We start from the raw sequence: 23,814 nt of genomic DNA, 5'->3' as shown, positions 1-23,814 counted from the left end.
AGGCATGCAACAGAGAGTATGTATTTCTTATGAAAGATACGCTAGCCCTAGAGTGATGGGCGTATATACAATGCATAGGGGAAGAAACCTCCTAGTGAGGGAAAAAATGCCCCTGCACTCCTAAGTGTGTTCACACATCACTACCACATGTGTATGGTAACAAATCCCCCATGGGAGTGATGTGATGAATGAGAGCTGGCACATTTAGGAAAGTGCCATGCCCTGAGGACATGATCAGTCCACAAAGGGGAGCATGTTCACACATCACTACCACATGTATCTGATGGTAACAAACCCCCCATGGGAGTGATACGATGAATGAGAGCTGGCACATAGAGTATAGGAAAATCCATGCCTTGAGGACATGATCAGTCCACAAAGGGGAGTAAGCCCAAAGTTTTGCAAAAAGCTTCAAACTTCTCATGAGACAATGCCTTTGTGAAAATATCTGCAAGGCTGCCTTGTGTCGACACATCAGCCAATCTGATCTCTCCTGCTGAGAGTCTCTCTTTGACATAGTGATAATGCACCTCAATGTGCTTTGTGCGAGCATGAAAAAATGGGTTTCGCGCAACTGCCAATGCACTCTGAATGTCAGTGTAGATGATGTTGGCAGTGTCCGCTCCAACATACAAATCAGCCATAAGGTGTGTGAGCCATACACACTCAATCATAGCTATGAATATTGCCTTGTACTCAGCCTCACAACTAGAAGTGGTCACAGTAGGTTTCTTCTTACTCAACCGTGATATACATGAACTACGAGCATCAAACAAAAACCACTCGTGGACACTCACGTGTCATAAAAACCAGCCCAATTTGAGTTCCAAAAGGCATGTAAATCCGGCAACAATGATCCCCCCTTGGGATAAAACAATCCAAGATGTAAAGTGCCATTTAAGTAGCGAAAGATCCACTTAACAGTCTGCCAACACTCAGACCCTGAGCTATGCATAAATCTGCTGACCTGTGAGAGTGCAAACTGAATATTTGGTCTTGTATTGCATACACAAATAAGGCACCCAAGGGTAGTTTGATAAAGAGTGACATCGACAGGATCACGACCATCATGAAGACTCAATTTCAAACATGTTTCCATGGGAGTGATAATTGGCTTACAGTCCTCAAGTCCAAACTTACACAGCAATGTCTCTGTGTAGCGTGTTTGACGCAAGGCAATACCACCATCACACTGCTTAAATTGTATGCCCAAGTAATGATGCAACAACCCCAAATATTTCATCTTGAAAGTAGCATTCAAATCAGCCTTAAATTTAGCAAAATGTGTCTCATTTGGACCAGTGATTAGCAAATCATCCACATAGAGAATGCAAATGAGAAGTACATCACCCTCACGCTTTGCATACAAAGTGCTTTCTATTGGACTGTTATGAAAGCCTTGTTTGACCAAATAAGTATCAGCCTTCTCATACCAAGCACGAGGAGATAACTTCAACGCATAAAAAGATTTCTTACATTTGCACCCTTTATCATCCTACCCTTTAATGAAAAAACCGCGAGGCTACGTTACATAAAATTTTTAAATATGTCACCATTCAAGAAAGCAGTAACAATGTCTGACTGATGTACATCACAACCAAAATGAGCTGCCAATGCACATAGAAAATGTAGAGTAGTCATACGAAAAGTGGGAGCAAAAGTCTCTTCATAATCTATGATTTTTTATGTGCATAGCCTTTTGCAACAAGTCGCGCCTTATAGCTATCAATCTCACCATCTGACTTGCATTTCAACTTGTAAACCCACTTTGTGCCAATGGTCTTTTTGCCAAGAGGCAAATCACATAAAGTCCATGTGTCATTTTTCTATAAGTGCATCATATTTAGATTGCATGGCAGACATCCAATTTTCAAAATTCTATGCTTCATCAAAAGACAGAGTAGACGGAGGTTCCTCTACATCACACAAGCTAGAAACATCCAAAGCATAACAATATGATGCTTAATGTGCATGATGAGAATCTGAACGAGTATGACCAGACAAAGGTGCATCCAATTTACTATCACTCAAAGTATGCACCAGCCATTTTGGCATACCTCTAGCCTGCTCATTCTTAGCCCTTTCCACATTAACAACATCATGTACATCTACACCAAAAATTGATTGATCTGTACATTTTCAGAAACCCCCATAGGCTCTATATTTGCCTCATTGGAATTTACATTTAGGTTTCCACCACTAAAAAGAGGCAACAAACTGTCATAAGTGTCCTGTGAGCTTACAATACTATCTGTAGTACATGACAACAAAGGCTAAACAGAATCTTCCACAAACACAACATCATGTAAAACCAAGATTCACTTTGTTTGTGGATGGTATACTTGTGTCCTTTTCTTTCGATTTTATCCCACAACTAGCCAGAAATGCATTAAACTCATGAGACATATACTCCCCCCCTTGATCTGAATTGTCCCCATCCAATTTATCATCAATAGCAAACATCTTGAACACATCTGTGTTGTTGTAAGCCATGGCAAGTGCCTGAACCTCATGTGAAAACTGCCCAAAAAGAGGAGAAACAAAGCAAGACCAACACGTGCTATACAACACAACCCGTAGAAGACTATAAGGGAGCTGTTATGTAGCAAATGTCACTAACAAAAATTCTGCACAAAATGATGAAATTGCATGCACAATACTTCCTGTAGTTAAAACGGAGGCCGAAATGAGCCCAAATGGAAACTTTGAGCAGACCATGCTCTATGAGCTTTCTCAAAGTATTTTCCGACCCATTGACGCTCACCAAACCAAAGCTCACCAAAATTTGAGAAAGTGAGCAAGCATGTGTTGGCAATGCTGGCATCTAAGCGCAAGAGGACGCAACCTGCTCTGATACCAATTGTTGGAAATAGGGTTGCAGGGAAACACACATAGGTTGGAGAAGACAAAGAAGCTCAAGGCATGCAACAAAGAGTATGCCTTTCTTAGTGCACGATGAAAGATAATTTAGCCCTAGAGTGATGGGCGTATATACAATGCACGAGGTGAAAAACCTCCTAGTAAGGGAAAAAATGTCGCGACGGTCCTAAGTGTGTTCACACGCATCACTGCCACATATGTATGGTAATAGTGTGACATGGAAGATTGCATCCTCATCTAACAAACAATGGGGAGAAGTGTCACCTCTTGAAGACATGTAAGAAGGAGCAACGCTAAAAAAAAATGTGGCATCACCGTTACTGGCATATGAATCCACCTCTCTAGCATGTGTCAAAACCTCATTTGCACCACACATAGATCTTCATTGCTGCCTCATATGTCTGAAACAATGGCACCTAATGTGCCATGTGTGACCACAATGCCAATATTGCATATATCAGTAAGAGCAAGATCGTCGTCTCTCATGAGTCATGACTATCGACTGTGAACTATCACACATGTCTGCTATAAGGATGCCAAGAAACTATGGTGAGAAATCTTGGGAGAAAACTGATAGAGTCTCCCCTTTAACCTGAGCAAAAAACTCAAGTGAAATCTCAACCATAAACCATGCCAAACTGCTAACAAAGTGGGAGATAACTTGACCACTACACAACCATGAAAACCATGATCAATCGCATTAAGACTGATGCTCGCATATGCATAAAATAGCTCCACAGTTTGTTATCTACATGCATACTATCTGAGAAAAATGGCTCAACCGAGCATAAAACGCATAACCATATACACAAGTAGTGAGCAAACAAGCTCAAAATGCATTCCACAAGAAAATTGCATGCAAAGATCAACAAATTTTTGTAGAACATGTGACTACATGTAATCTGGAGGCACACAAGCATATGTCACTCTCACTCTTGCGAGGGTGGGTACAAGAACACTAAACTGTGTCCAAGCTGGCAAAACCTATCAAAGTGGGAGTCAAACTTGACCATCAAACCATTAGAGAGTAAAGTAGCAGATACACATAAAACATGGCAAGATTTTGGGAAAAATCCGGTAGAATTTTTCCTTAAAAATTGAGTAAAAATTCAAAAACTCTCACCAAAGCCGCATGAAAAATAGATCAGTGTCTTAGTAAACAGATCCACAAATGGTATACATCAACTGCCAAAACCCTGGCAAACTGGTTCAATCTTGAACGAACGGCTCTATGGATGACTCCACATGTCCAAAAACCCTGCAAACCTATCAGTGAATTTTTCAACCTATCAGCTATATCCACAAATGCATACATAGCTTGAAACTGCACAAAAAACATGTGCATAAATCTCTCTCAAGAAAAATCCACACACTCATAATGCATACAAAATCGCATCCGGATATGTAACAATCCGAAAGTCACATCCCAAAGCATCACTTGCACACACAAATTCAAGGTAAATCGCTCTCAAATAGCACCACAATGTGAAATACATAGCCAGAGATGCAAACCGCATAATGCTCTGCAATGTAGGAATCAAACTGCCAAGCATCTACACGTTGAGATTGCTGCAGGTTGCTGTTGAAAATTTAGCACTCAAATTTTCAGAATTGTGATACAACCAGAACGTTTGAAACATGCCAAAATCGTTGGATAGACCACCAAATCACATAAATCCGAGTCTCGGTGTGAGAAATATGTCAAAAACACCATTTTTCGATCCAAAAACACAGCACAAACTTGTTGCTATTGCATTTTCTGTAATTCTGATCAGAATTTGAAAAAATGGATAACACCATCATGTCTAGAATGTGCCAAACCCCCAACCTAGACTCCTAGATCATATATGTGCAACTCTATATGGCAGAGATATGCAAAAAACACTGTTTCGGGAGGCAAAAACAACAAAAACAAGCTTCAACACTTCGTGCTCCTGCTTCTTTGTGAAAAAATCACCAATGGCTTGCTACAAAAACTCTATAAAAGCTGAATATACATGCCTAATCTCAGGAATCTAGGCTTCTCTTGCTGTTAGGTAGGAGATGGAGAGAATAGATGCTTCCAATTTCCAATCTTGCTTGCACACCTCCCTGTCCACCTTTCATCATCCCTCCCAAATCCAAGTACACACACACACATGCGCGTGCGCGCACACGCACGCACGCACACACCTAGACTATGATAGCATACATACACACACACACACTCACACACACACACACACACACACACACAAGAGAATAGATTGACAAGGACAGAGTGTAAGAGATATAGACATAATTAGGGAGTACACAGAATAACACAGCATAGCATAAGAGAAAGGGAAGAAAAAATTTAGAGCATCTACATAAGAAAGGCCTAAAATCATAGCCCCAAACTCCAAAACACCCCTTCTTGTGGAGTTTGGTATTTAATTTATTATTTGAGTTTTGGGTGCTAAAATTGGAGGCCCCCTCTTTTACAACTAGTCCACTTTAGTACTTGAGTGGAGCACATCACTTATTGCATGTCCCCTAAGGGTGAGTTCTCGCTAGAGTTATTTGCAAGCATCCATAGTGGCGTATTGAATAAAAGTCTAAAATATTGTGCAAAGATAAAATGGCCGAAAGGATTATTATCTGCCAATGCCTCCTTTTCAACTTCTAGAATTCCAATCTACGAATCATCATCCACTCACTATTAGTAAAATCAAATAGATAGCACATAATTAACCATTAAGCCAGCTATCCCAATTGCAGTTAACCACATACAATAGGAGGGTGCCTAGTCTCATAACACTTGCCCTGCAACTTGTGTGCACACAATGTCCACGTAGAAGCTTCCATGTACGAGCAAAACCGCTCGCGAACCTGTGATGTGCACACGTTGCCAAGTTGCTCCCTTCTCCCTTCTCTTGAATCTACTATCACCAATGCGCTTGGCATTGCAAAGCCGTTTACTCAACCTTTGCACTGTACCAGCTCAAAACCGAAGCTCTCATACCTCTTGTGAGAGCGCTAGGTGTGAAAGCGATGTGTGGTGCATGCGGAGTGCGAGGGAGGAGAAGAGTAGAAGACACACTATGTGGGTGGATCAAGCCTCTAAGAAGTGGTGAGGAGCTTCTTATTCTTTGTGTATAAGAAGAATAAGGAATGTGTATGTACACACAGTGGGTGGCCGCACATCGGACGTCCGGCCCCGAGAAAAAGGCACAGCGCCTTTAACCCAACAATGACAGTGGGCTAACTATAGAAATAAAATCTTATGTTACACAAAAGACACATGCATGGAGTACAAAGTATCATGTTTTTTACCTTTCAAAACTACAAGATTTCCCTTCTTGACAATCCATAAAGTATTCCTAAACATAGTTGTGTATCTTAAGTCATCCAGCTATCCAACAGAGATTAAACTCTTAGCTAACTCAGGAATATGTCTGACATTCTTTATCATAAATTCCATGTCACTTGAAGTACTAGATTTGTGTCTCCAATTTCAACGATATCAAGTGCATGAGAATTATCCAATTTGACTATACCCTAATAGCTCTTCCGCATTAAAGGAAAACCAATCTCTATGCAATGTAACATGAAAATTCGTACCATAATTTATCATCTAATTCTATGCATAACTTGCATCTTGCATGACAAGGGTATCAACAATCAATTTTGAAGTGAAAACCAAGGTGTTTAAGGTATGAGTCGTTTTTAAAATCATCACGAGTCTTAGGAGACTCTACAAGTTGAGTTACTTAAGCTTAGCCTTTTCTTTGCATTACTATCAGACTCATTAGTCCCTTGAGACTTCTTGTCTATTTGTGTAGCATTATGACTACCCTTCTTTATATGTCCTTTCTTATGGCAACTCAACATTATGCATGGAACTACGAGAGTTCCTACGATCCTTAGACAGCACAATCATAAGCGCGACCTCTCTTTTTGTGAAAATGAGCAACATAATCATTGCAGACTTGGTAGACTCGATAGATTTCCAGTGAATCTCTTCAGTGTGGAAACTACCAATCAAACTATTGGAGACAAGCTTGCCATTAGGTGGCAAACTGATTAGGGATGTACAGGATGAATACCTAAGGAAGGCAAAGAACACAATAATAAATTAGATTGGACTTCATGCTCTTAAATTAAGTCTCTACAAAGTCAATTGACTAAAAATGAAATTAAACTTATTCAAGTGTCCTAACACATTGCCACCTTCCTTTATACGAAGCTCATAAAGCTTTTTCATCAAGTAAACTTTGTTACTTGTCATAAAAACTAATATCTAATTCTCCCAAATGATTTTCTCATGTTAAAATGATCATTTAATATGGGGAGGTACCAGGGGAGTAAAAGCTAGAATATTGGTAAGGCTGCCAGACCGATCTCAGAGGGATCCAAAGAAGGGAAATTAGTGATCCAAAGGGGGACAGTCTGCAAAAGATCAATGTGCATCAATGGAGATTAAAAGACCTAAGGTTCAGTTCCATTAAAACTTCCATAGGCTAAGGTTCCAAAAATTGATTAAAAAGTCCAAAGGCCAAAAGTGGGGAAGTTGGATGGTTATGGGAAGACTAAAAAGTCTTCCCACATCCCTAGGAAGGAGGGGGTGAGCCCTAAAGGTAGGGGAAGGGAGAGAAATGCACAAACACACACACACACACTCCCAAGCTCTCCCTTTACACAAAGGAAATAATGGACACATGGCAGGCTCCTAGCCCAGATGCCCCCAATCTCCCCTCAAATCCTATTGGATGGCCATAGAGGTGGACCAATGAGAATTAGGCTAGAGTAAAATTAGTCTAATCAATTTAAATTTTTTTGATAAAAGAATCAATAGAAATTAGGCTCGCTAGAAGACTATTGGAGAGTCTACCAAGGGGTCCGCAGCCCAGTGGCTTGCATGATTCCTATTGGTTAAAAGACAAAAAGGTCCAATGACAGTTTAAATAAATTATTGTAATTACCTAATGAAGTGCAGTAATGGAGAAGAGAGGAGACACATGTTTGGGTGGACTCCAAACACAATGGTCAATGTTAGTTTCCGGTTACCGCCCAACACTCAGGCACGGCACATTGGGCTTTACCACCCCAACACCTAAAGCTCTCATAAAAGGGGACACTTGTCACAAGCTATCAATTATGCTTCTAAATTGCTATTGGCTAAGCTCTGCAGGAGCTAATGGGAAGCCAGCAAGAGCAAATGGGAAGAGGGGTCGACCAAGAAGAGAGAGAGTTGGCATTTTTAGGCTAACTAATTTGCTACACACAACTCATGTCTTCAGCAAGAACTCCATCTCCTTCTCCAAGCATTGAGAAGTAGAGGCCTACACCAACAACGCTTGGCTATGGAATGCAAATCCAACCAAGAGCCAAGCTTCAATGGCATGCTCATCTCCTCTACCATGCTAATTACTAAGCTAAGCTATGCTATAAGAGTGATTATGAGAGGAGAATACTTCTTTCTCGTAAGATACATCTTCTTCCTCTCAGTCTTTCCCCACTCCTTGCTAGCTCTCACCATCTTTGAAGGTGTGTGAGGTCTTGGGAATGAGGCTAGACCCACTAGGTGTGTTTTTCAAGCATAATTTGGTGCATAAAGCTTCCATCTTCATTGCACCAACAAGTTTTGTCAAGGGACACAAAGATGGTATTGTACCAAAGTCTCCCTTGATGGGAGAAGCTATAATACAAAGCCTTTTTGGAGGGGGGACGGGCTTCATGTAAATCTGGTCCTCAACTGTTGTCATTGTTCTATTTCTCTCTCTTTTCAAGTATTTTCTATGCCAAACTAGCTAGGTGTAATTGTTATGTTGCTTTCTCCAACCAAGTACTCTGTCTATGCTCATTAGGAACTTGTTCTTAATGAAATGCTCACTATGTTATCATTTTCCGCTACACACAAGTTACTAGTACATTAAATGTTACATTGGTATCAGAGCTAATGGTTTCTCTTTTCTTGCTCAAGAAGAGAGTTCCTCAAGCTTGCTAAAAATGGTTGCTGTTATTAATTGCAAAAGAGTAAGTAGAATAGGGATTTTTCATCCCTAAAGCACGCCTTCTTTATGGAGTTAACGGGGATACCGTTGAGAGCTATGGTCTTAATAATGGAGTCCCACGGGGCTTGCCTACGGCTTAACCACTATTGAGCTATTAGAAGCTTGACAGGAACCGGTGCTGTCTCGGCTCTGTGAAACCCTCTCTTCTATTCCTTGCAATTAATAATATTCGAGGCACAGGTATAGATGCTTGAGTGCTTATCTTTGAAGGTAAAGAGGAGTAGCAACTAGGGCTTGAAGAGTCAAAGTACAAGTAAAAATTTACATCTAAAATTTGCTAGTATGGCTATCAAGGGTAAAGAGATTGAAATGAATGTTGATAGTGTGAGATCCCCAACCTACCAATACCAAGATCGGGATGGGATCCTTGACAGGTCTCTAGGTCTGATAAAAATCAAAGTCTCTAAACAAGAAAAATCCAAGGAATAGACCTTTACCATTGACAATGGCTTGGGCCTATAGCCTAAAGACCTAGTCCTATCTCGCAGCGGAAACGGGACAACGTATTAAAAGTCCAAAAAAACTATTTCGGCCCTATAATTGCCACAATTGGGCTAAGGTATCCTCAACAAACGCTTTTTCCCCCCTAACAGATGTGAGGGCACAGCCGCTGGTGGACTCCTCTACCAAGTGAAGAAGTTTTCTAAACGTTTTAGTGCACAGGGATGGATAGTTACTTGACTAATCAGGTCCACCTGACCATGATTGACAACCTTAGTCAATCCCCACTTACCACCACGATCTCACACATGATTCTTTTGTTATTTAATTACTACCACGTTCTTATCACAATTAAAATAATGCTTCCTTTTATCCTTCATAACATGATTTTATTAAAACAGCCCTTGAAAACAGTATTGAAAATATTCTTTTAGCAAACAGACATCTTTAAACTTAGACAGGGTACTGTCAATCAAAACATTGTCCATAATAACCATGACTAGTACTCTTCTTGTCTCAAGTCCACCTAAGGGTGAAAAAAACGGCACCCATTCCTTATTCAAATCCGGAGTGGATAAACCCCCACCCAAGGTTCCGGGTGCCCATACACCAAACCAGTTGCCCATACAACCGGGCGGCTCCCCTAGGATAAAAAACGGTATCTTAACTTATGTAGAAACATCAAAACATGACACGGAGAAGAAACTCATCGTTCATGGGGGTACCGACTTATCCGTGGCTGGAAAGCCATCATTATTCATCAAAATATACGAAGGAGTCGGAGGTGTCTTGAGACAAGCTGTCTTAAGGATGATCAATCATATTTCCTAATTCAATCAGTTTTAACCCAAACAATTCTTTCCTACATTATAAACAAATGCACGTTGAAAGTTACCCTCCGTTTTTGGTCAATTATTCCTTTCCTGATTATTACTCACTCCTTACGTATGCAATGCTAACTTATAAAAGAACTTAAACTATTTAAATACTTAATTGAATAATGGGAAACCCAACTGGGATTGATTGGCCATCTACTGCTCCACTGGAGCCTGAAGACTCTCCTTCGTAGGCCTACTACTAGGCCCGGTTTCGTCGTCGTGCGACGCTCTAGTTCGTTTTGGAGCTACGTCCTCATCATCAGATGTAGGATTTGCTTGGGTCCTGTTAGGTGCCATAACTTCTATCCTTATAAAAAAGGACGATGAATCATTAGGTAAATTATCCAAAATCTAGATTCAACCTTTGTATTCAACCGTAACCCATCCAAGGTTAAATTTATAGTCTTAATTGGTAAATTCTTGACCTAGTAATTTCTTATTTTCCTATATCGACATGATAACTTTTTTCCACAGCTTCCCTAAGGGTTTTCTAAGCTATCCTAATTTTCTTATAATTTTCTATATCTTTTTCCTAATTTCCCCATCGAATCTTAAGCTTGGAATCTACTTATTTTGAGCTTAATATTTATTCTATTTATTTTCTCTCAAAGATTTCACTTCCTTAACTTTATATCACAGGTTTACACTTACTATAATTTTCCTAAAAGCTTTTGACTGCAAAGTCTATTTATTTTAATTAATCTTTGGCCAAAAATATGACTTTTATTTAATTATAATTTTTTAAACTTACTAATAAATTATGGCATAATTATCACAAGTATCTAAGCATATTTTTTATCTCTGATAATTATCTTAGTATATTCCAACTCAATTATATAATTTCCATCTTCAATTTTCAGCTAAAATTAGGATAATTTGACTTAAATAAATATTTATACTACTTTTCTAACCTTGAAATAAATATCAAGGCCTCTTTATTATGTAAGATAACATTGATAAATATAATGTAATCATATAGCATGATTAGCTAATTTTCCTCTTTAAATTTCAGCCAAAATTAGCATATTTTGACTTAATTAAATATTTATACTAAAATTATAACCTTGACATAATTATCACCGCCTTTTTATTATGTAATCTAGCTTCGATAAATAGAATGTAATCATATAGCATGATTTACTCATTTTCCTCTTTAGTTTTTTGCTAAAATTAATATAATATGACTTAGATAAATATCTATGCTACTTTTCTAACCTTGACATAATTATCATGGCTTTTATATCCTATAATCTAGCTCTAATAAATAGCATGTAATCATAGAACATGATTTACTTATTTCTCCCTTTAATTTACCCTCAATAATAGTGCTTTTCTACTAGGATAATTATCTAAAATAATTATCTATAGTTAAGATAATTATCATGCGTTACTTAAAATATAATTTACCTCTAATAATTATCTCAAAGCTTTTTGGGGTAGTTTGCTAGTTTTCCCCTTTTATTTTTCCCTTAAAACAATGTAATTCTATTGAGATATTTAGTTTAACTAATTATCTGAGAATAACATAATTATCATGGATTTCCTAAGATGTGATATATCACTAATAATTATCTTAAAGCATTTTGAGTCAATTTACTATTTTTCCCCTTTTAATTTGTCTTTAAAATAATGTAATTCTGCTAAGATAATTAGATTAAATAATTATCTGAGATTAACATAATTATCACGGGTTTTCTAAGATGTGATTAACTTTTGATAAATAACTCAAAGTATTTTGAATCAATTTTCTATTTCCCCGTTTTAATTTTTCCAAAAAATAGTGTAATTTTGCTAAGATAATTAGGTAAACTAATTATCTGAGGTTAACATAATTATCATGAGTTTCCTAAGATTTAATTAACCTTGGATAATTATTGTAAAGTATTTTAAGTCAATTTTCTATTTTGTCCCTTTTAATTTGTCCTAAAAACAATGTAATTCTGCTAAGATAATTAGGTAAACTAATTATCTGAGGTTAAAATAGTTATCACAGGTTTTTAAAGATGTGATTAACCTCTGATAATTATGTTAAAGCATTTTGAGTCAATTTGCTATTTTTATCGTTTTAATTTGTCCTAAAAATAGTGTAATTTAGCTAGGATAATTAGGTAAACTAATTATCTGATATTAACATAATTATCACGGGTTTTCTAAGATGTGATTAACTTTTGATAAATAACTCAAAGCATTTTGAATCATTTTGCTATTTTCTCCCTTTTAATTTGTCCTAAAAACAATGTAATTCTGCTAAGATAATTAGGCAAACTAATTATCTGAGGTTAACATAATTGTCACAAGTTTCCTAAGATGTTATTAACCTCTGATAATTATGTTAAAGCATATTGAATCAATTTGATGATTTTCTCCTTTATTTTTCTCTCAAAAATAGTGTAATTCTGCTTAATTAACGATTAAAATTACTCAAAAAATTATAAGATAATTTTCCTAGCATAATGACAGTTTAACACAGCTCTGATAATTATCTCAATTTAATCTAAACTTAATTAGTATAGTTCCCATTAATTTATGGTTAAAATGGATAATTTCAGTCCTAATATGATATAATTATTAATTAGCTTAATATCCCTCAGCTTAATCACAATAATCCACAGAGAATATTTAATTAAGAGAGGATTTTTGAGTATACATAGGATTAATCTTCAATTTATTTAGAAAATAGGAACCTAGCTTTGCCATTAAGAAAGATTAGGCTAATTACCGTTTAATTAACCAACTAGAGCTTGATCTCTAGTTATTTCTGCATAGCGGTCTCTCTAGATGAGAGAGAGTGTGCCAAGGCTCCGAGTCTGTCCAAAATGTGAAGCAAGGGGTCATATTTATAGGTTTCTGGGCACTCACGGGCTAGAAAATGGAAGTAACTTGCATCCCAAGCAGCCCTACAGCTCCAGAAACGTCCCCTGCTGCGAAATCTAGTCCCGGGCAGGTTCCCCACAGCTCCACACAGCCGCCCTAGCTTCCAAAATCGATTTTGACTAATTTCACTGATTTTTAATGATGAAAATTGGAAATATCAGTAATTTCTAGAACCTTAGGATAAGAAAGTCTTTATTAATAATAATTACTGAAACCATAAAATTTTACTTAACTAATTAAATTCATAGTGTAACCTTTCAGAGCCCGTAACTTTACCATATTTTATCGGAATTCTATTCTGAAAATTTCTATCCCGGGGTTTGCTGTGCTTAAGAGTCCAAAAATACCAATATTTGCCACAATTTGACATTGCTATTTCAATAATCATATCAGTTTGGTTAAGCTTTATACAATCTTTAAGGTTTCAGAAACTGAAAACCTTACAGATAGCTTTGGTTTTTCTAATGATAGAGCAACTAATGATGCCCCTATGCTTGTAAACTATCTTGTTTCTAGGCTTCAACAAGCCCTGGGCAATCCATCCCTCCAAGGTGAAGTGCTACAGCATTTGCGCACCCATGGTATTCTTCAAACTCCCCACCAAGAAGAGAGAGTGCCTAGGAAAGCTCTTGTTGAGACTTCCAAAAGAGGACTCTCTCCGATAAGGGAAGAAGAGGAGGATCCGTATGAAGGGCTCAAAAACTTACTACTCGATGGGGCATCTCCCTCTCAAAGGAGATCCCAAGATTCAACCATAGAGCCCCCACCAAAAGAACGAGAAAGAGGCGAGTCTCCTGCCACCTTGGCGGAGATGGCTCCACAAAGACGGCGGGAAAAACACTCTCCAACACCCCCTAAACGGAGAAGACCATGGCATACTCCTCTTCACCATAATTCAAAGAGGGAAGAGAGAAAGCAAGAGAAGAAAAAGACGAGAAAGAGGTCACCCTCTTCTCCATCTTCCTCATCCTCTTCCTCTTCTGAAGAAAGTAATGGTGCAGAAGAGGAGGAACAAGGGAAGAAAAAGGCGAGAAAGAGGTCACTCTCTTCTCCATCCTCCTCATCCTCATCCTCTTTTGATGAGGAGGATGGAGAAGAGGTCACCCTCTTCTCCATCCTCCTCATCCTTGTCCTCTTCTGAAGAAAATGTGGTGTAGCTCTCAAGCCACCCAAGAGAAGAGGCCATAGGAAATCTTATGCCGCTTGGAAAAGGTCGTCCAAGCTCAAAAAGCTCAAAGAGGGAGGAAAGAACATCGAGATGAGGGATTCACGGAGTCCTCTAAGCTACCTCATGTAGCTATGCATTTTCAAAAGTCCACCATGTAATTGTAACATGTAATGGCCTAGTAACTTGTGTGTAGAGAAAAATAGCATGAACATAGTGAGAATTTCATTAGAATAGATTCCTAATGAGAATAACAAGAGTGCTTGGGTGGAGAGAGCAACAAAAAGTATAACACCTAGTTAGATAGCATGAACAATACTTCAAAAGAGAGAGAATTTAAGCTATTGACAACAGATGAGGACCGGATTTACATGCAGCCGGTCCCCTCTCCAAAAGGCTTTGTATTATGGTTTCTCCCATCAAGAGAGACATTTTACAATACAATTCTTTGTGTTCCTTCAATATTAGCTAGTGCAATGAAGATGGAAGCTTCAAGCACTAAGCAAAACACTTATAAAACACAACATCAATTCCCTCACGGTCTCAAACCCAAGACCTCACACACCTTCGAAGATGGTGAGAGCTAGCATGGTATGAGAGTAGATTGAGAGGAAGAAGGAGTAGTCTTACGAGAAAGATGTACATATCCTCACATAATCACTCATATTAGCATAGCATAGCTTAGTAATTAGCATGGTAAAGGAGATGAGCATGCATTGAAGCTTGGCTCTTGGTTGGATTTGCATCACAAAGCCAAGCTTTGTTGGTGTAGGCCTCCCTTATCACAAGCTTGGAGTAGGTGATAAGCTTTCCATTAAAGCTTGAGAAGGAAAGAGAGAGAGAGAGAGAGAGAGTCTTCTTGCTTCACACATCAATTTTGTGAGTGTAAGTGAATAATGCCTTTGAAAAATCAGCCCCCTCTCTCTCTCTCTCTTGGTCGACCCCTCTTGCTATTTGTTCATCCTCCCACCTCATTGGACCTTCCCAAGCCTAGCCAATGGAAATTAAGCAGCATAAGTGATAGTCTTCTGACATGTGTCCCTCTTTCCCCTTTTGTGAGAGCTTTAGGTAATTACTTAATTCAACTAAACTCTCATTGGACCCTTTGCCTCCTGGCCAATAGGAATCAGGCAAGCCATTGGGATGCCGAATGCTCATTGGATCCCTTGGGAGACTGTCCAATAGTCTTCTAGAGAGCTTAATTCTTATTGGTTCTTTTATTAAGTGTTTTTAAATTAATTAAACTAGATTTACTCTAGCTTAATTCTCATTGGTCCACCTCCAAGGCCATCCAATAGGAATTGAGTACACCTTGTGGACATCTGGGCTAGGGAGCTGACATGTGTCCCTTATTCCCTTTGTGTAAAGGAGGCTTGTGGGCTCGCCCCCTTCTTTGTGGGATCCATGAAGACTTTTGTACACATACACAAAGCATCCAATTTTCCTAAGCTTAACCATTGGACACAACCTTTGATTTTTGGAACCTTAGCATTTTGGAAGTCTTAATGGGATGAACCTTAGGGTCTTTAAAGCCCATCGTTGCACCTTGCTCTTTTGCAGATGCCCCCCCCTTTGGATCCCTATTTTCCCTCCTTTGGATCCCTACTGTGGCCGGTCTGACAGCTTAACCAATATTCTAGCTTTTTCTCCCCTGGCACTTTCCCATATTAAATGATCAGTTTAACATGAGAAAATCATTTAGGAGAATTAGATATTAGTTATTATGACATTACCTCTCTCTTGAAATCATAGTCGTCCTCGACTATGGGGTAGAGAAGATAAAGCCTATTCATTAGTCCTTTTTCTAGCGGGTAGAGGATCCCTATGTTACCCTACGACATCTTTCCAGAATGGATGACTAATCCATTTGGTGCTTGAGAGCCTAAGCTGCCGCAAGCATGTTTGCACATTAGTCCTATCAATCTTCCATAGTAGAGTGACAATCTCTACTTGGTGTTTGGGAGACGTCGTCTCTGCAAACTTGATCTAAGCATGCATACTACTTCACATTTGTGCACAATAAAGAAAAAGAGAGGCTTATAAGACAAAGACTTGCATCCATCTAGCATCTTCAAAAGGATAATTCTTAAACCTTTTACCTTTGCTGTGAGATAGAGATAGCATCCTTAATCTTTTGGAAAGATTCTTGTAGGTCTCGGCTATACTCATCTGCAGCAAAGATCTTCCCGTGTACCTTAAGTAGCAAGGGACTTTTTGATCTTCCCTCAATTACCTCGAAAGGTGCTTTTCCCGTGGAAGTATGTTCAATGTTATTGTAGGCATACTCCACTAAGGGTAAGTACTTCTCCCATTGGGATCTTTGATCTACTTTTGATCAAGAATTGTTAGGTTAGCCATTTCACTTTGGCCATCCGTTTGCGGGTGATAGGCCGAAGAGAAGTTTAGCCTTGTCCCTAAATTCTCAAAGAGACCCTTCGAGAAATTATTGGTCATTCTAGGATCTCTATCTGACACTATGGACATTGGCAAGCCATGGTACTTGAAGATTTGTGAAATGAAGAGGGTTGCCATTTGATGGGATTTGATAGTCTTTTTGACAGGTATAAAATGAGCTTGTTTACTAAAGTGTCTACTATCGTCCATATTCCCGTATTCCCATGGATAGACTTAGGCAATCGAAAGATAAAATCCATGGATATGCTCTCCCATGGTGAATTAAAATTTGGCAAATGTTGAAGCAATCCAGGTTGCTTCCCTCTATCAAACTTCGTCTTTTGGCATACCACACATTTAAAAACATACTCTTGTATGTTTGCTTTCATGGTAGGCCAATAGAAATATGTTTCAATCCCCTTTAGGGTAGACCGAATCCCTCTATGCCCCGCATAATGAGGAGCATGAGATTCATACATTACTTGTCTATTGCCATAGAGAAGATAACCATCTTGTAAAGTAAATGGTTCCTCTTTCTTCCCTAATGCAAGGACTGAAATCACATTTCTAAAATTGGGATCAATAGCATACTCATCTATCATAGAAGATAGATCATTGTAAGTTGCTATGGAAACCGCATTCACTCTCGGTCGTCTTGAGAGTGCATGCTTTATTAGTATGTGTGCATAATATAGATGCTTCATAGAAAAATTCTCACAAATCGCGGGACCATTACATGACCTAACAAAGAAAATTGTTAGGTATATATGGTCCACCAAGGAGAACAATGCTTTTGGAAAGCTTAAAGAGAAGCTTATCTCTCAACCTGTGCTTAAACTATCGGATCTCTCAAAGGCATTTGAGCTCCAATGCGACCCCTGTGGTGATTGCCTTGTAGTTGTTTTTCTCTAAGAAGGGCACGCTATAGCCTATGAAAGTCGAAGGCTTGACCCTGTTGAGCAAGCTCTAGGTATATATGAGAAGGAAACCTTAGCAGCTCTACATGCTTTAGACTCGTGGAAGCACTATTTATTGGGGACTCCTTTCATTCTGTGAACGGATCACCAAAGCCTTAAGTACTTCATGACGCAGACCACGCTCTCCGACAGACAAATGAGGTGGGCAAATTTCCTTTCACAATTCCATTTTCATATTTCTCACATTGCTGACAAGCATAATCAAGGAGCTGATGCACTCTCAAGACAACCGAGAGTGAATGCGGTATCCATAGAAACTCACAATGATCTATCTTGTATGATAGATGAGTATGCTATCTATCCCGATTTTAAAGATGTGATTTCAGTCCTTGCACTAGGGAAGAAGGAAGAACCATTTACCGTACATGATGGTTATCTTCTCTATGGCAACAGGCTATGCGTTACTAACTCACTACGTGAGAAAGTAATGTATGCATCTCATGCTTCTCCTTATGCGGGACATAGAGGGATTCAATCTACCCTAAAAGGGATAAACACATATTTCTATTGGCGTGCCATGAAAGCAAACATACAAGAGTATGTTTCAAAATGTGTGGTATGCCAAAAGATGAAGTTTGATAGAGGGAAGCAACCTGGATTGCTTCAACCTTTGCCAATCCCTAATTTACCATGGGAGAGCATATCCATGGATTTTATCTTTGGATTGCCCAAGTCTATCCATGGGAATACAGGAATATGGATGGTAGTGGACAGGTTTAGCAAACAAGCGCATTTCATACCTGTCAAAAAGACTATCAAGGCCCATCAACCAGTAATTTTTGGAAGGGTCTCTTTGAGAATCTAGGTACAAGGCTACTTCTCTTCGGCCTATCAACTGCGAACAGATGGCCAAAGTGAAATAGCTAACCTAAAAAGTCTTGATCTACTAAAAGCTTATGTCACAAAAGTAGATCAAAAGTCCCAATGGAAGAAGTACTTACCTTTAGTGGAGTATGCTTACAATAACACTGTACATATTTCCACGGGAAAAGCACCTTTTGAGGTGATGGAGGGAAGATAAAAAAATCCCTTGCTACTCAAGGTACATGGGAAGATCTTCGCTTCTACAGATGAATATAGCCAAGACCTGCAAGAATCTTTCCAAAAGATTAAGAATGCTATATCCATCTGTCAGCAAAGGCAAAAGGATTCTACTGATAAGCACATAAGAGCTCTAGCCTTTAAACAAACTGATTGGGTTCTGCTTAAGTTTCCCAAGGCTCGATTAAGGCACACGATGGGCAAGAATCCTACGGGACACCAAAAGTACTATGCTAAGTTAGCAAAAAGGTTCTATGGTCCCTTTTAGATTCTTATGCCAATGAATGAGATGGCCTATCAACTCAAGTTGCCCAACCATTATGCTTTCCAAGTGATCCTACTAAAGCATTACAAAGGAGAGCCACCTCAAGAAGCAACCATTGAAAAACCACCGGAGATCAAGGACCAAGACGAGGTGCTGCAGCCCGAGTCCATTCTCCGACACGAAGACAAGGTATTGAAAGGCGGTAAGACTATCCGACGATATCTCATCAAGTTTAAAAATTATCCTTTTGAAGATGCTAGATGGATGCAAGGCATACAATTAAAGGATAACCTAAACCTTATCAATGCTTACAATGATTCCCTAGAGTAAGCAAATGTAAATATGTATAAATGAACAAATTTTTTGTCTTATAAGACTCTCTTTTTCTTTATTGTGCACAAATTTTAAGTATGCATGCTTAGGATCATGTTTGTGGAGACGACGTCTCTCGAAGATTGATATGGACTAATGTGCAGACATGCTTGCGGCAGCTAAGGCTCTCAAGCACCAAATGGACTAGTCATCCATTCTGGAATAATGTCGTAGGGTAAAATAGGATCCTCTACTCACTAGCAAACGAACTAATGACTAGGCTTTGTCTTTTTAATCTCATGGTCGAGGATGACTATGATTTCAAGATAGAGGTAATGTCATAAAAACTAATATCTAATTCTCCCAAATGATTTTCTCATGTTAAACTGATCATTTAATATGGGAAGGTATCAGAGGAGTAAAAGCTAGAATATTGGTAAGGCTGCCAGACCGGTCTTAGCATGGATCCAAAGGGAGACAGTCTACAAAAGATCAATGTGCATCAATGGAGCTTAAAAGACCTAAGGTTCAGCTCCGTTAAGACTTCCATAGGCTAAGGTTCCAAAAATTAATTAAAAAGTCCAATGGCCAAAAGTGGGGAAATTGGATGGTTATGGAAAGACTAAAAAGTCTTCTCACATCCCTAGTGTAAGGACATGGGTCCTATGGGCAAGGCCACCGGCACGGCCGGACAGTGTGTATGCTAGGGAGAGGCTATAAGATAGCACGGTCGGGTGGAGACTAGCACATGCATTACCACCATCCTTTCATTGGTATCAGAGATATTTTTGGAGAAGAGGAAAAGCAGGTTGCATGTGCACGAGACGCGCTGCCTCTCTCCCACGTTCCACAGACAACGACATCTCCGTTGTGCAACAAAAAGAAGACAGACACGTTTTCATATACACAACGACAACCAACCGCGACCGCCCCACCTACGCCCTCCATAGTGGGCGACCAAGGCAAACTCGACAGGCAACTCGACGACACCGAGGCTTCGAAGGCTTCCGTTGGTTGCACGTAGGAAGGCCGGCTTAACCCTTGCATGAAGGAGGGTTAGAGGCCAACACTTTACCATCAAGCTATTTACCCTTGTTGTGTATAACAAGGAAAGATATCATACTTGTGTTGAAAGGAAAACTAGAAGGAAAGGGAAAGCTTCAAACTTCAAGGAACTAGCTTCACCCTTCCTTTTCACTTCTTGGAGGAAGGCAAGTTTTCCTTCAAAAATTCTTTTTTCCTCAAGGAGGTAGCTTCAAAGTGAACAAAAGCGTTCACAAAAACAACGGGTTTTTGTGAAGAATCAACAAAGGTGTTCTTACAACGAACGACACGTGAAGTGCTCCAATTCCTGCAAGGCGAGATTTGCATGCAACGCAAATCGTGGAGCATACAAAACACAAAGACACAATTTGGATTTTGACTCAATTTCAAAAGGTACAAGTTGGCGTTTTTTTTTCTCTCTTTGCATTAGTGTGTGTTTACCATGGCCAATGAGGATATCCCACCTACACACACGTTTGATTTTGAGCACGTAGATCAAAATCAGGGCACCACGGGTGCGACTGACACTAATATGCATGATGACGATGATCTAGGAGATCATGGCCTTGTAGGTATGGCTATTTTCAAGACTTTGGAAAATCGCCAAAGCCTACTTGAACGCAACCTCTCTGCACTCAATGCAAATGTTACCAATCTTATGGGGTTACTTGTGAATTTTATGAATTCACAGACGGCTCAAGGAGCCACAAGTGGCACAGTTCAAGGGAACCAAGCTCACACAACTCAAGGAGTCCAAGCGACAAGTGCTTCATAAGATGCAGAAGGTAGCAATGCATTACTTAAGAATATCACCATTCCTGAGTTTCATAGAGAAGAGCGTGATTGCAACAAGGATGTTGTCAATACGTTCTTACACAAATGGAGTGATATTCATAGATTGAGACACACCGCGGATATAAAGACGACTGTGGAAACAAGTCTATCTCTTAAAGGCAAGGCCTATAAGTGGTGGATGACATTTCCAATAGATTTTCGTCCTCCGTCTTGGGCTGCGTTTCAAGTTCTTTCTCCAACGAGTTTTTGGACTCCAATGAAGAAGATAAGAATTAGTTAGCATGGGATGCATGCCGCATGTCTGGCCTCTCTCTCACACAGTACCTTTCAAAGTATCGGGAAATCATATTAAAACTAGAAGGTCTAGATGAATTCCAAAAGATATTGGGTTTTAATAGGGGTCTTGACAAAGACAATCGTCTTCATGTCAAGACCCAATATCCAAAAACTTTGGAAGAAGCCATCAATCATGCCCAAAGATATGATGATGACCAAGAGAGGAAAGGAAATGTTCCCTACTCTAAGAATAATTTTGCTAAGAGCAATGTGGTTAAGAGCCAATGGTGAGGTAGATCTCCCATATGTTCCAAGAGGAATAAGAGACAATCTACCTCTCCACGTCCACAAGAGGCTAAGAAGCCTAAGCAATCATGAGAACTCTACGTGGGTCTCTCAGTACTGCCGATTTTGAGCGTGCGAAAAAACACAATTTGTGTTTTAAATGTCTTTCGGACCAACATAACAAGAAAGATTGTCCTCTTTTGCAAAGCAAAGAAAAGGCCATGCACACGCGGTGCAATGCCTCACATTAGATTCATCTCCTAAATATTGTGATGTAGAGGTTCTTCATATGGAAGAAAAGCACAAGTGTTGTGTGCCTACTTCAATGTGGCAGCCCACCTTTGGCCCCCATGATTTGATTTGCATGCATGGCACTATTAACAGACAACGTGTTCGTATTTTAGTGGATGATGGTGCAACTCATAACTTCTTGAACTATAAGCTAGTCAAGAAATTGAAGCTTACACAGACTCCCTACTCGCACAAGTATGTGGTGGAACAGATGTCTGGGAATGATAAAGAAGTATGCGACACGGTAGTTCAAGGGGTTGAGCTTATTGTTCAAGATCATACGATGACCCTTGACTTCCAAGTTATGAACATGGACCGTGCTGATGTAGTTTTAGGACGGGAGTGGCTGCATGGTTTAGGAAACACATTGCACACTAGTTATGAACACAACTCCTTATCCTTTATGGCCAATGGTAAACATGTGCTTTTGCTTGGTGAGAAGAATATACCATCTGCACCTCTTATATGTACAGCCGAGCTTTCTATTTTGCAGAAAGAAGATTTAATAGATGAAGTCTTTTTGTGTTACTGCTTGTCTCCAAGTCTTGTGAATTCTCAAGAGCAAAGTGCGGTGAATTCTAATAATGGTATGCAAAGTCCAATGAATTCTACTGATAAACAAAGTGTTAACAAATCTAACAAGCAAAGTGCTCTCAATTTTAATTCTATAGAGCAATGTGCAACTGTTGTAAAACAAACATTACAGGAATTACAAGATTCTCCATCCCAGCATAACTCTAGTTTACTTTCTCCTTTTGCACGGAAAAAGATAACTCACTTACTCACGGAGTATAGCGACGTGTTCTCAAGTGATTTACCACCGGGTTTACTCCCTACACGTGATGTGCAACATGGCATAGATGTCTTGCCAGGCACTAAACCGGTAAGTAACCCACCTTATCGTATGAGTGCTAAAGAAGCCAAGGAAGTTGAGAGTCAGTTGGCTGACTACCTCTCTCGTGGTTTTATTAGACCTAGCACTTCGCCTTGGGCATCACCAATTCTATTGGTAAAAAAGAAACATGGTACTATGCGCATGTGCGTAGATTATCGTGGATTAAATGCGATAACTATCAAGAACAAGTATCCTCTACCTCGAGTGGATGAGTTGTTTGATCAAATCCACGGGGCAAGATACTATACAAAGATATATCTTCGTTTAGGATACCACCAGGTGCGTATCCTACTACAAGATATCTCCAAAACTGCCTTTAGAACACGGTTCGGGCATTTTGAATTTTTGGTTATGACTTTTGGTCTAACCAATGCTCCAGCTACATTTATGACACTCATGGATAGTGTCTTACGTCCCTATCTTGGAAAATTTGTTGTGGGTTTCCTTGATGACATTCTCATTTACAGTAAGACTGAAGATGAACACATAGAACACTTACTATTAGTGTTCAAACTACGAGCTCATGCGCTGTATGCTAAGAAAAGCAAGTGCGATTTCTTTAAAATAGAGATACATTACCTCGATCATGTGATCTCTTATTTTGGCATCAAAATGGACACTGACAAGGTCACTTCCATTCTTCGATGGCCACATCCCAACACGGTTGAGGAGCTTCAAATATTTTTAGGCATGGCTGGATTTTATCGATAGTATATCCGTGATTATGCCAAAATTGTTGTTCCTACGATGGATCAACTTAAAGAAAAAGGTAAGACCTTTTCTTGGGAAGAAGCCCAAAAACACAGTTGCAAACAGCTCAAGGTAGCTATAGCCACTGCTCCCATCCTAGCAATCGTCAACCCACTTAAGTCGTTTGTGGTAGAGACTGATGCTAGTGATAAAGCAATTGGTGTGGTACTTCTCCAGGAGGAAAGACCTATAGCCTTTGAAAGTAAAAAGTAGATA

Source organism: Adiantum capillus-veneris, chromosome 13 (assembly GCF_014529385.1).
Source record: "Adiantum capillus-veneris isolate H3 chromosome 13, ASM1452938v2, whole genome shotgun sequence".
In the NCBI taxonomy this organism is placed as follows: Eukaryota; Viridiplantae; Streptophyta; class Polypodiopsida; order Polypodiales; family Pteridaceae; genus Adiantum; species Adiantum capillus-veneris.
This window is presented reverse-complemented; position numbering follows the sequence as displayed.